Source organism: Columba livia, chromosome 16 (assembly GCF_036013475.1).
Source record: "Columba livia isolate bColLiv1 breed racing homer chromosome 16, bColLiv1.pat.W.v2, whole genome shotgun sequence".
In the NCBI taxonomy this organism is placed as follows: Eukaryota; Metazoa; Chordata; class Aves; order Columbiformes; family Columbidae; genus Columba; species Columba livia.
The window spans coordinates 3,746,651-3,759,490 of record NC_088617.1 but is presented as its reverse complement, the minus strand read 5'-3'; the positions used below and the strand labels follow the sequence as shown (position 1 = coordinate 3,759,490).

At 41.2% G+C, this 12,840-nt stretch overlaps 1 long non-coding RNA gene across 6 annotated transcripts in view; it reads right to left on the bottom strand.

The window, feature by feature from the left end:
- Window positions 1-11,973, bottom strand: part of LOC135575562 (uncharacterized) — a 40,583-nt gene extending 28,610 nt beyond the window's left edge. For 5 of the 6 annotated variants that reach the window (XR_010466537.1, XR_010466538.1, XR_010466539.1 and 2 more), the window contains exon 1: window positions 6,270-11,973. This is a non-coding gene — a long non-coding RNA (uncharacterized LOC135575562). The remainder of the gene's footprint in view (window positions 1-6,269) is intronic. The other variant, XR_010466540.1, reaches the window with a different exon arrangement.
- Between the last annotated feature and the right edge of the window lie 867 nt (window positions 11,974-12,840).

The window sequence follows — 12,840 nt, the reverse complement described above, 5'->3', positions numbered from 1 at the left end:
TTTCCAAAGACAGCCTAGGAGAGCAAAGTTAACTGTAAAAGTTTTTGGAATATTGGCTTTGTCTGACCACGATTTGCCATGTGGCTGAGGCAGACTGGTGTGTGAAAGTGGCTGTTTTGAGTCAAGAAGCTTAGTCTGAGGGTGTTGAAGGAGCAAGGCTGAGGTCTCTGTGCTGAACACAGATGCTCTATCAAACCATTGCTTTGGACGTGGCTCCCCGAGGACTTCAGTTTACTGACACTTGCTTGCCTGAGATCTCCAAGTTATACTAGGTAGGGTGTCTCACTAGCATATCATCTTCTTCCTGAGAGCAGACCCTTAAAACTCTGTGTTGATCTTCCGATATTTCTTTTATCCACCCTTTTTTGGCAGATACATGTAGATATCTCAGTAGCAAATGGTGCTACCACAGATCAGAGGTGCCTTCAAATTTAACCACTCTGGGCCCCAATAATCTCGAGTCATCTGTCTTAAATTCTCTTAAAGTTTGCTTTAGATATCCATCAGGCTTGCCACTTCTAAGGGAAAATAGTTTAAAACCAATATCAAGCAGGCTGTCACTTCAGAACCACCACCGCTTGGATCACAGATGGCACGAGGCACCCGCCAGGTATCACATTTCCAGCAGCATTCAATAGCATTGCATATGCTTTTCCTTTACCACCGACACCATAAAGAGATTCTGCCAGACACAATCATCTCTATCTAGCCTGGCAATTTATAAGCTATCCTAAGCACATGGTCTGAAGAGCCTGGCTGTTAAAAGAGGAACAGCCAGCTGCAGCAATGGATAAAATTGCATCTAAAAGCAGAACAAAACAGCACCACGCCAAGCCTTTGCTAGCTCTCTTTCACAAGCCTGTGCCCTGATTTGTGCAGGGTTTTAAAGCTCTGTTTAAATAAAGAGATAAATAAAAGTATTCTGCCACTCTTAATAGTTGCAAGAGCTGCAAATTAAAGCAACACACTCATATTCACAGGAAAGGAGACTGGATAAGTTTTATATTGTGAGGCTTTGCTCTGTGGATTCTGGTTTTTGTTTTAAATCTTGATTGTCCATTTTTAATGGAATTCTAATGAAACACCCTCAAGCTCTGCAGCAGTTTGTATCTATGGTTAGAAGGCCAAATACCAGTACATTTTGTTTCACAAGTAGCATCAGAGATAAGAGAGGGTAAGATCATGCCCTGGATTTACAAGGCTGTAAGAGGCACTTAGGGGCCGGTTCAGTCCCCTGCCTGGCTGCCTAAAGCCTACTCCAGTTGTTAAACAATGTGAAAGGCTTACAATAACAGCTAGTGACTAGTATATTCCCTCTGTACAAATGTTTTACTTCTGTCACTATAACAACTGCACAGAGACAGCTCTGCACTCTTAAAGGCCGAATCTTGCTAAGATTTTTTTTATTTATTTACTCAAAACTGCACCACTACAAGTCACCATTTGCCAAATAATATCACACCATGATGAAAGTTTACACCCTATGGTATATAAAACATCTTACGCAGGAAAAAGGGGTGGGAAGGGTGTTAAAGAAGCTGCTTGGAACCACACTTTCTAAGAGAGAGTTCCTCAGTCTGGAAAATAACCTTAGTGTTGTGTGATGTGGAAAACAATAGTAGTTTATTGGGTGCTGAGATGCACCACAACTACTTAAATTCTCTCATGTGAATGTCACAGCTGAGGACTGTCAGATATTGACTTTCTGCTTTCCAGACACACAGGTCCATTTTTACCATATTTCGTGGTTTCAGGAGGTACCATATGACAGCACATGAGGAACACATGCACCAAACATGTCTTGCTGTTGAGTTAGTGCCACTGCCCTCTTATTAAAGAAATAATCTTGAATTCTTGGATGTCCCGGGACACCTGTGGGTGATGCCTATACCTTGGCCAGGTGCTAAAGCACAGATTTTGCCAAAATCTCGTTTCTGATCAACCAAAATATTCCCCAGCTCTGTGCTAGTTTCTCAAAAATCCAGTGTTTTGAAATAACCATTTTAAACAATAAAAACAGTTCAAAAACATGTATATGTTTAGTTTTCAAATTTTCAAAACATATGCATTTTTCATTAATAATTTTAAAGTTACTGCAAATTTTTGTTTCAGGCTTAAAGAAAATTACCTTAACAAAACCAATTAAATTAACAAAAATTAAATGAAACTTCTAATTTGACCCAAAAAGGAGGGCTGACAGTTTTTCAGTTCATGCACTTTTTAAAGACAGATTGTTTTGAATACACTCAACAGTTCTTTACAAATATTTTCGCTGCATGTTTTCAGAATTGTCAGAAAACAAAAATACTCCATTATTCACATAGCTTTGCCAGTAAGCTCCATGACTGTGAAGGACACATGCGGCCTCCAACAGCTGTATTCCATCTGATTCTCCTAGTTCAGCTTGGGTTGCCTATTGGTTTGGCAATGCTTTATGTCCAGACTATCTTGTGGATAACATTAGGCATGAGAACATAAGCAGAATTTAGACTGCCTGAAAACAGCCTTGAATTCATGGACTTTTTCCATCTCCTGCTGGTCTTCCAGGAATGGTGCCACTCTAACCTACCTCTTTGTACCCTTCTTCTAGGATTGTGTTCAAATGGCACACTTAGGCACTGCAAATGGCACTGAAACACACCCATGTATCACAACGGTGTCAAGGAACAAGGCAGGACTGGCACCAGATGAAGGGAAAGAGAAGTGTGCCAAGGAAAAAGAAACCTAGGGGGGATGAGTCACCTAAATTCTCAGAAAGTGAGTGATAAGATGGGATGCTCTGCTGACAACAGGAGAAATGATTCATAGGAAAGTCACATGAAAAATAAAAGTGTGACCCAGTGTTCTCTGCCACGTCCGACTCACGGAGGTCTCACTAGGAGGAAACTCTGCTAGATGTGTGTGGTCACCTCTTCCCTGGAATACACCAGAGACCGAAAGAGGAACTAAGAGTGTCTCTGCAAATTTGTGCTTTCTCATAAACCTTTTACAAGGTCGCATTTTAAAATTCAAGCTCAGCTATGGAGCTTGCTTTGGTGGCTTCCATTCAATATCTATTATCATCATTGCTTGATCCCAAACCATGGGCTCCTTTGGAATAATAACTGTTGTAACAACGAATGCAAAATCACTCTCCACCCACGGAGCCTAATATTGAAATTCTGGGCTGGAGAGAGACGGGGACAAACAAGAAATAGTAGAGATCTGTGCAACAGTTACGATAAGCAATAGTCTCAGCACATCACGTTCCTTGGCATTGCCAGCTCCTTTTGTAGGCATCACAGCAGAGCAAAACTTTGTTCTCTTGGTTCAAAAACAACCCACATTTTGAATGTTTTGTTATAAATTTGGTTTGATCAGTCACATGATCCCTGGAATGAGAGCAAACATGGGCTATCTTAACATACAAATAACAAACTGGATATTTATCTCCTAGCTGTTTTCTTCCCCTAACAGTTTTATAATCTACACACAAACATGTATTTAATTGTATGCTTTAAATGGCTGACACTCATGCTGTGCCTTAGTCTTGTTATGAAAACACATTTTCTAGATAGATGAGACATTTTTGCAAAACAAGATTTTACTACTTGTTGTGGACATGGTCTTGTAACTGTTTCTGGCTTGTGAGATCGCAGGGATCAGGTCTGTGCTGTACCTGCTGCATTAGGAAGCAAAGATTTTTCTTAGGTGAAAACAGGTAGAATTAAAAAAACTGACAAAGAAACAAAAATGACGCCATCAAAAAAAAGTGATTTCTAACATAATCCAGCTCAAACTAAACGTGGTGCAAATACTCCAAATAACATCAGTAGAGGCACGTCCTAAGTATAGTACAGATGGTTTGCAAGATGGATGTGCTGGCACATTTTATTTGCACAGCAGAACTGTAATTTTTTAATACTTTGAGATACTAATTTGCAAGGCCCTGTTATAGTAAAGGCTTTGTCTCTATCTGAATTACTACTAGAACTTGGTGTGACTTGGTCTGTGTTCCCATACACAGGAAGGACTGATAGACTGGCCACAGAGGATGGAATAAGTTCAATCTATTCAGCGCCTTTCTCTTCCAAGTACAGAGTGGAATTACAGGGGAGGAAATGAGGGGAACCTCAGCTCAGCCTGCTGGCAAGAGCATCTTAGGCTGTGTGGGGTAGGAGACGGGAAGGTGAAAAGGCCTCCTGAGGTTAAACGACCAACAGCAAATTACTGGCCTCCCTCAAACTGGAGGAAGAAGGGAGGAGCATGATTGCAAGCGATACCAAAATTCCTGCTCCAATTAGCCATAGGATAACGCAGTTTAGATGCTACCTACTGCACTGAGCAATACCTGTGGGCATAACCTGGTGCAGAGAAATGCAAGGACATCTGAAATTCGAAAACAGAGGTCTGCAGACAGATATAGATCTGAAAACCTCCATCTGGCAATACAGGGTGTAGGGGGCTATTTTTAAAAAGGCCAGGACAGTGGCTCACACCCATAATGGAGCCTCTCTAGCACCATCCCCACTATGAAAGAATTTTGTTTAATTCTTCACAACCTGTAGCTCTAAGTTACCTAAGCCATCTTCCTCTAGGTAACTTGTTCAAATCATGCTCTGAGTAATGAATTAAAGTGTTTACCATCCAACAACGAGAGTTTGGTGGCTGAAATAAGCTTCAAGTTGTATTGAATCAGAGCTCATTTCAGACTTTAATAACCCATGTAGCTCCCTGTGCTAAGAGACCTACCAACACAGAGACCCAAGTGCAGTGGCAGCAGTGCTCTACCACCAGCGTTGCCCAAAGCAGGCTAGAAAAGCATAGTCTGACCACTGCTTCCCTGGGGACCTCCAGGGAAACGGGATGTATCTCATCAGCTTCTCAATCAGCAGAAATTGGAATAAAAACAAATAAAACAGTTGGTGGTCTCGACTGTGCTTCTTGCGGGTAGTCACCCATGTTGCTAAAGCTTTCCTTGTGATGGGCACTAATTGCTCTCCCTTGCTAGAGGTTTTAGTCAAGCAGTCAGAAGTGAAATTACAACAGAGAGTAAATGTCGGGATTGACAAAAGCATTTAGGTGCTTTGCCCCAAATAAGGAGCCTGAACTTCCATCAGAACCTTATGTAGGAATCACATCCTGACCCACATTTCATCACTACATTCAAAATGCTGCTGTTTCAGGTTCTTCTACACAGGAGGAACAAAAGCACCTCCAGAGGTCAGATCAGAGCTTTTGTTGGACACTCAGCTCCCCTGAGGGTGCCGGTCTCATGCATCAACCAGAAAGAAAGATCAGCATGACTCCCTGTGATAAAACCTCAGAAAACTGCCCAAGCTATGCTGTCCTGATTCTTGGCCTGTGTATCTAAGCCACTCTGTGGACCAGCCCTGATCACAGGATTTCTCTCACCTTATCCTAGTTATTAAAATACAAGCATCTAGCTTAAGCTGATCTTCCTTACACTCCCTCTGGGGAACCATCTCCCCAATGATCTAGATGGACCCTCCACTTAAATTTGAGGCTTTGAACTCCTTTGAACTGAGTTTGATCTTTTCTTTCCTCTGCATGGTCTGTGCAAAAATGAACGAGCCTCACAGCTGTTGCCAGGTCAGAGACAGAGATCTTGAATTGTGAATTCGAGATCTTGATTTCTGAATCAAGTATTAGTGAGTTATCAGGGTTACTGGTGGGTAGCAGGCTGAAAGAGGTACACACTCTGTCCTGCAGTTCATAGAGAGTTGGCTAATGCAATGTGAAAAAGCAGTTCTGAAACTGCACATTTTGAAAGAAACTAGAAGAAAAACGCAGCGATTCTCAAACACAAATGTTGGTTCTCTGATCAGAAAGCAGGTCACCGAGTGCTTCCCATGAGCAATCCCTTTGTGGTTGTGCAAACCCGAAAGGCACAGTTTCTAACACAAATTAAGTCTTATCATTGCTAGTAAGTTGAGTGTGAATATCTGTCTTTTTCAGTAAAAAAATATTGTGTTTTTAATTGTATTTCTGATCTTATTTTCATTAACATACAGCTTTGCTTATACAATCAAGAATTTTAAAAATAACTATGGTAGAAAATACAAAATACAATTTCTCTGTGTTTAGATTTATACTCCAAGGCTCACGTCTACTTAAGAACAGATCTTAGATATTCACTAAATATTCATGTCAGTACAGGGATATCGTCAAAACCTTTATGTTAAGGAGTTTCCTGTAACCAGAAACTTGCTCCTTTGTGGGGAGCTGGCAGAACATTTTCATGGGAAACTTTGTGAAGTGGTACCTACCTGGTTGGGAAGAAAGTGATATTTGGTGTGTGATGGATCAGCCCTTTCAGCCAGTCCCTGCTGCAGCTTTTCCCATCATAGGCATAATCCTGGGTCTTATTCTTCTGTGCTTTTCTTGCAGAAATAGCCTAAGTGGCAAATCTTCAGGCATGCAAATATACAAATGGGTTATGACATGCAAAATGTCAGACAACATATTCTGGAGGCTACAAAGAGACAGAAAACAGAATCAAATGAAAGATAAACAATCTGATTATACAAAACTGGTGATATGGGGGTTTATTGCAATTAAATTAATATTTCTAATTATCTGATTTAAGTGGGAATTATTTTCTTATGTGATATTTCAATGCCCAGAAATGCCAAATGTTTAAAAAGTCACCATTTCAAAACAAATGATGGTGTTCCAGTGGAAAACGTTGATATTTTTCACTGGAACATCACTGATTCTTGGGGAATATTTCATTCTACAGAAGCTTTCAGAATCTTATCCAACTCCAGCTACTGCTTTTACAAGGGGAGCAGAAGGGGAAGGGGAACATTCTTAGCAGAGCAAACAGCTCAGGATGACAGGAGCAACTTGACGCTGAGTGGGAAGGTGAGTTTGTGTAGTAACTGCTCTGATCTGAAAGGCAACGTCCAAACCCGTCTCCTTCTTAACTTCAGCTTGGAGAGAGTGTCAGATCCCAATGTAAACTTTCCCATCTGTGTTATTCTATTAACTGAAAGGGAAAGGGATTAGCATGTGTACTTGTCACATCTTTTTGACCTGTTGCATACTGAGACCGAAGGTAATATTAAAGCAAACAGCATTCTTCTCCCTCTGCCAGGATAAGCAGAGCACGGGGGTGGCGTTTTGTTAAAAGAAAAGAAAGCCAGACCACGTAAAACAAAGTATGTACCCTGTGCAAAAATAAATCTTGGAAGTTGAAGATTTCCAAAGGGTATACCTTAAACAGGGCGAGAGAGAGAGAGAGAAAACATTTGAGAGGAAAGTTCCCCTCTCTGCCAAGCGCCAGATGGAGGGACCTTCCCACGGAAATAGCTGCAAAGACAGATCGCTGACAGAAACCGCTGCCAAGTGAAGGAGGTCCCACTCATCGAGCTGGTAAAAGCTTAGTGGATGAGAATATAATACTCTGATTAAAACACGTGCTCCAGAGAACGGGTTTGGAGTGTGGCACAATGCTCTTTAATGGGATGGAGCATGGCTTGTACCCCCAAAAGGAGTGCACGGTTTGGAAGGCTGATGTGGCTTGGGGCTTCATTCCTTCTTTTCCCTTGCTGTAAGTTTGTAGAGCACGTGTGCACACACAGACATGCATAATGGCAACAATAATCTGCTTTTCTTCTCCCTTCCCTTGCATTTTATTTCCACAAGGTCTTTGCTGTGACTGGGACAAGATGAAGTGTTGGATGCTGGCACTCACAGAGAATACATTTGGGGATAGAGGGTTTAATGAAGCTAGGCACCAAAAATCTCTTTTTCAAATGTTTCAGTTAACTTGGCACTAAATTATTCATAGAAAAAGAAATTGAGGGCTTTCCACTCCTCCTGCTTTTTCCTAGATGTTTCTGGTTCCTTCGTAAAAAGCTGTAGGAGTGTATGCACTTTGTCAAAGCAGAAAACAAATTCAGCACCACCAGGATGATCCAGTCAGTTCAGCATTGGGGGAAAAAGGCAAACAATTGTATTGCCATCACAGAGAGACAAATGACTGGGACAGGATGACCTGGGTACAGCGTGTTCAGGAAACAGGCTCTTCCAAGAAGGCTGAGCAGGTACGCCCTGATGTTCCCAACAGTTGAGTAAGAGCCATTATATTTACAATAATGGCCCAGGCTTGAGCATCTGGTGTCAGCAGAATAGACAGTTAATACAAAACATGAACTGCAACTAAAACCCCAGTTCCACTTTTGGACTGTTTTCTCTCCTCTTAGTGCAAAAAGGATATCAACAAATCTGAGTCCAGCAGTGGGTTATCAAGAAAGCCAAACACACGAGGAGAAGCTGAGGGAGGTGAATTTGTTCAGCACTGAGAAAAGTTAAAGGAGGGGATCTAATCGGTGGCTTCTACTAACTGAGAGATGGCTACAAAGAAGATAGAGTCCAACTTTTATCAGATACGCACAGTGAAAGGATGAGAGGCAATGATCACGAGAAAGAGAAATTCCATTTTAATTAAAAAATAAATTCAAAGGAGGACAGTTAAGTTATGGAACAGGTTGCACAGAACGATGGTAAAACACCTAACCTTGCAGATTTTAAAAACTTGACAGAACATGGCCCTGAGAAACCTTAGCTACCTTTGATGTACATGATGCACCTGTTCTCACTGTCAGAGTCATGATGGTAGAGAGCCTGCAGAGGGGACAACTAAGGTTGACACACAACTTGCCTGCAGTGACAATTAGTGGTATCAAAATAAATTTACCAGGGTGTGACAAAGAGGCATATCATGATTTCCCCTTGACCTCAATCTTCTTGATGGGAAATATTTCCCCATACTTCGCAAAATATTAGGCAAACCTTGAGTGGAGTTGTAGGGAAACATAAGAGAGACAGAGCATGGAGAGGAGTGGGCATCACCAAGCTTCACCTGTGTTGTATAGAACCAAATGAGACCTCAGAGACCACTGCTGGGACTCCTCAGCACTGATAACAATGTTCCCAGAGCATGGATTAACCCCTCTCAGAACAGACTATTGAACCAACGTTTATGGCAGGCTGTTATAATAAATGCAGCCATTTCAATGCAGCGATTGGGAATGTTTACAGGGTGTAATTCTTGGCTAAACAAAGAAGGCATTTTTGGGAGGCCATGTGGCATGGGTCATTGCTTTGCTGAAAGATGGAATGAGATAAGAGCACTCACACTTCACCAGACTCTTTTCGCTTTACATGACTGGAAGGGTCCAGGCTGACAGCACAAGGCAGGATTATTGCAAACTCCCCCATGCAACACCATTGAATTGCTTCTCAGCTCTTGAATCACCTTTACTGACTTTGTCTCACCACAGCACAGAGCTGCCCCGCCAGCCAAGGCCACGATGCACCGTGCAAGCACCGAATGGAACCCTGACACCACTTCCAACGTGCCTCAAGGACTGTCATTCCAGCAGAGATGGATATATTGGTGTTTGTATACATTGACAGCCCGATATCAACAGTTTGCTTGCCTTTTAGAGAGAATCTAAAATTACATTTCCAAAGGCAAATATCTAAGTGCATTGTACATACATTGACTGACAGAATATTTCCAAATGCAGAGTCATGACAACAATCCATTAAGAAGTTCCTGGATTTATCTGTCTCTGAGCTTGGATGTTCGGAGTTCGTATTACCAAAAGTCAGATGTGAAGCTGCTTGGGTTCTAAGTTTGATATCCACACAAACACATTGTGCTTTTAAATCAAATAATAAACATACACTTTTGTATAGATGTGTATAATATCCTACACAAGCCTACAAATAAAACAGTAAGCACGCAAATAAATGCAGAGACATACACACACCTATATGTAATGCATACTGCCAGATAAACAGGAGAGGAAAAAACCACATCAGGGCACTGTTTTACATCACAAGTTTTCAGTCTTCTGAAATGGACAGATAATATATACGTTTTCCAAGATTATTCAGTCTGTGTACCAGTGGCTTTAAAAAGACTACTGGTTTCCTCAACAGAACTTACTAGTACTGCTTGGCAGCTTTCCACTTTAGTTTTGTACTGGCCAAATAATCTCCTTAATGCATTTTACGTCTTAATTTGATTTTTTTCTTACTATTTTTTTTTTTTTAATTCTGTCCAAAGAGAATATTAATTCAAGGACCAAATATTTATAGCCTGTTTGGTGGTGTTCTGACACCAAAATGCCAATATTCCCACTACCAGGCACTGCCAAGGCTTAAGGATGCACATACCTGTACATACGCACAAACAGGCACACGGACACTATATACTTGAATGCTCTGTAATGCCAAAAGAGAGACACTTCATGATTTGTCCTTATTTTAGCAAGAGCAAAGTGAAAGCAAAACATGACAAGGGACATTTTAACACCTTTAAAATGTCTATTTACTTGTTAAATTAGAAATGCAGTTTTTCCGGTTAGGTCCTTTCAAATTCTTTTTTTTGTTATCTATTTAATTTAACTTCAAGGTACGTCTTCAAATTCTGTATCTGAATATACCCAATTTCCACATTTTTCCACAAAAAGAGCATCAAAGCATTGCTCAAACTTTTTGCAAAGTTATAGACCTTTCTGTACATTGAGGAATTTAGATCAAGTGTCTCTCTAATACAACAAGTAACAGTCAATGCACTTGCAGAATCTTATAGGTAAAAAACATAGGGGCTTTTTACCTCAGCTGTGAAAGACAGCAAACCACAAATCACCCACTGGCTTCAGGAGAGTCGGGGTTTTACAACATACTGCATTTTCTGAAGGGCAATATATCCCTTGACTAGCTAAGCAATAGTGGTGTAGGTCTGGCTTGCACCTGACCTTCCCTAATTTTGTTTATTACCTGCCAGCTGTTGGGGTACCCCTAAAATCTGTGTAGACACTGTCACCATCTCTGCTATCAGTGCTGTTCGCACAGCTGATAAGAACTGTGGTTCACGTTCTGTAGTTTACCTCTACTGTAAGCAAAGAGAATCTGTGCCACTGTTAAATAACTCCAAATTTGTCTGTCTACATTCTGTAGATGTTGGTGTAAACGAGCATATCGGGATCTGGTCCCCACAGAACCAAAATGTGGCTCATTCGGCATCAGTTTGAGTTTTGAACCATGGCTCATCAGAATTTAGATGTCAACTGGTTGCTATCGCTGTGCTTATTCCTTCACGGTAATAAAGTCTCACAACATTAAGTCCTCAGAGTAGTCTTTGAAAGAAAAAAAATCAAGCTAAATCTCAAATTCCCATGTAAACTGGGTTTAAGAGTGGAAAATCTCTTTTACCTATTCTTTGGGTGGTACGAAAATCTAAAATTCCTATAGCTCTGCTTCCCTGGGCCAAGTCAAACAAGGATATTGTCCTTTTAATGTCTTAAAGGCTCTGTTTTCTTGTAATGCCAAATGCAATATTTTTTTGAAAACACTACACCAGAAGTTTCCCAGCTGAGAAAACAGGCTGGTGAAAAATGGTTTCAGAAAACGAAATAAACCATGCAAAAGCTGTTCAGGGTGTGTGGATGAAATGAACATCTGGATTTGGCTCGTTAAACTGCCTCCTTTTTTCTCTCTCCCCCCCCCTTTTTCTTTTTCTCACAGCTGTTCGAAAGAGTCCTAAGGGCAAAGAGACAGGTCAATGGACTGGGTTACACCTTTCTTTCTTTTCCAAACCTCTTTGCACCTACGCAAGGAATCCAGGCCACATGTGTATTTAATAAGTAGGCACAAACACGAGAGAGAAGAAAAAATATCTCAATTCCTGTTGGTTCTTAGGAAAGACACCGAAGGAAAAATAAACTCCGGATTTCAAATTTTCTCTCTCTTTCAAAAAAAGAAACCTTATGGTTCCAATAAAATACTTCTTTAAAAACCCAACGGATTACTATTAAAAGAAAAAAAAATCAGGGTCTTAGCAGAGTATGTCTTCTCTGTTCCTTTAGAAAGGAATAACAACAGGTTAATCCCTTACCTGCTGGAACAAGAGGAAATTATGAAATGCCAATAGCCTGAGTTCACTGAACTGAGTCTTCCTATACCACAAGATAGATATGTACATTCGTATTGGATGAGTTCATATTTAATTTCAGGCCACAACTTCCCCAGCTTGAACAGTCCAGAAACGAAACAGAGAACAAAAGGAACCGAGAAATTATCTGAAGATGATATTTTCTGAGAAACAGAAGATTCCTCTTTTCCTACTGATGCTATGGCCCCAGCATTGCTAAAGCAAGACCCAAGAGCAGAGCATCTCCCAGCTGCAATGGGGCTTCGGCAACCTGCTCCCGGCAGAGCTGTACGAACTTGTCTCATGTGGCTCTTTTAGACAAGGTGTGAGGGCTGCCTTAGGCCTGACCTTAGTCTTAGATCGTGGGCCAAACAACTATACTCCATATTTCAGCCAGCAATCAGGGCTGCTAAGACAACCCTAGTCCGCTGACAATTAGCTGCACGAAAATACACTGTTCTCTTTGAAACACAGCCACATGGCACTATATCCTCACATACGAACATGGAGACAACCAAGCCACAAGACCTGAGCAGACACTGTCAGTTACTATAAGCAAAAAACACCCTCTTCATTTAAAGCTCTATTTTTTGCCCAGCTATTAACAATTAACAAGCTCCCTGTGCTCATCTGCGCTTTACGCACAGATTTGCAGCTTAGACAGAAGTGTTGCACTTGTGGGTAGATCCACATAAGTACACACCTGCTGCTGCTTAGATGTTTTGCACACACAGGTGCAAGAGCTTGTGACCCTTGTAGTAGTAAACCCAAACCATGACTCTTTACTCCACCTCCTTTTACTGTTGCTCCACCGAGTTCTGTGTGGGGTTGGCTGCAATATTGAAGTCCAGTAAGTACAAAAATAAGTCTCCAGATCCTTCAGTTTA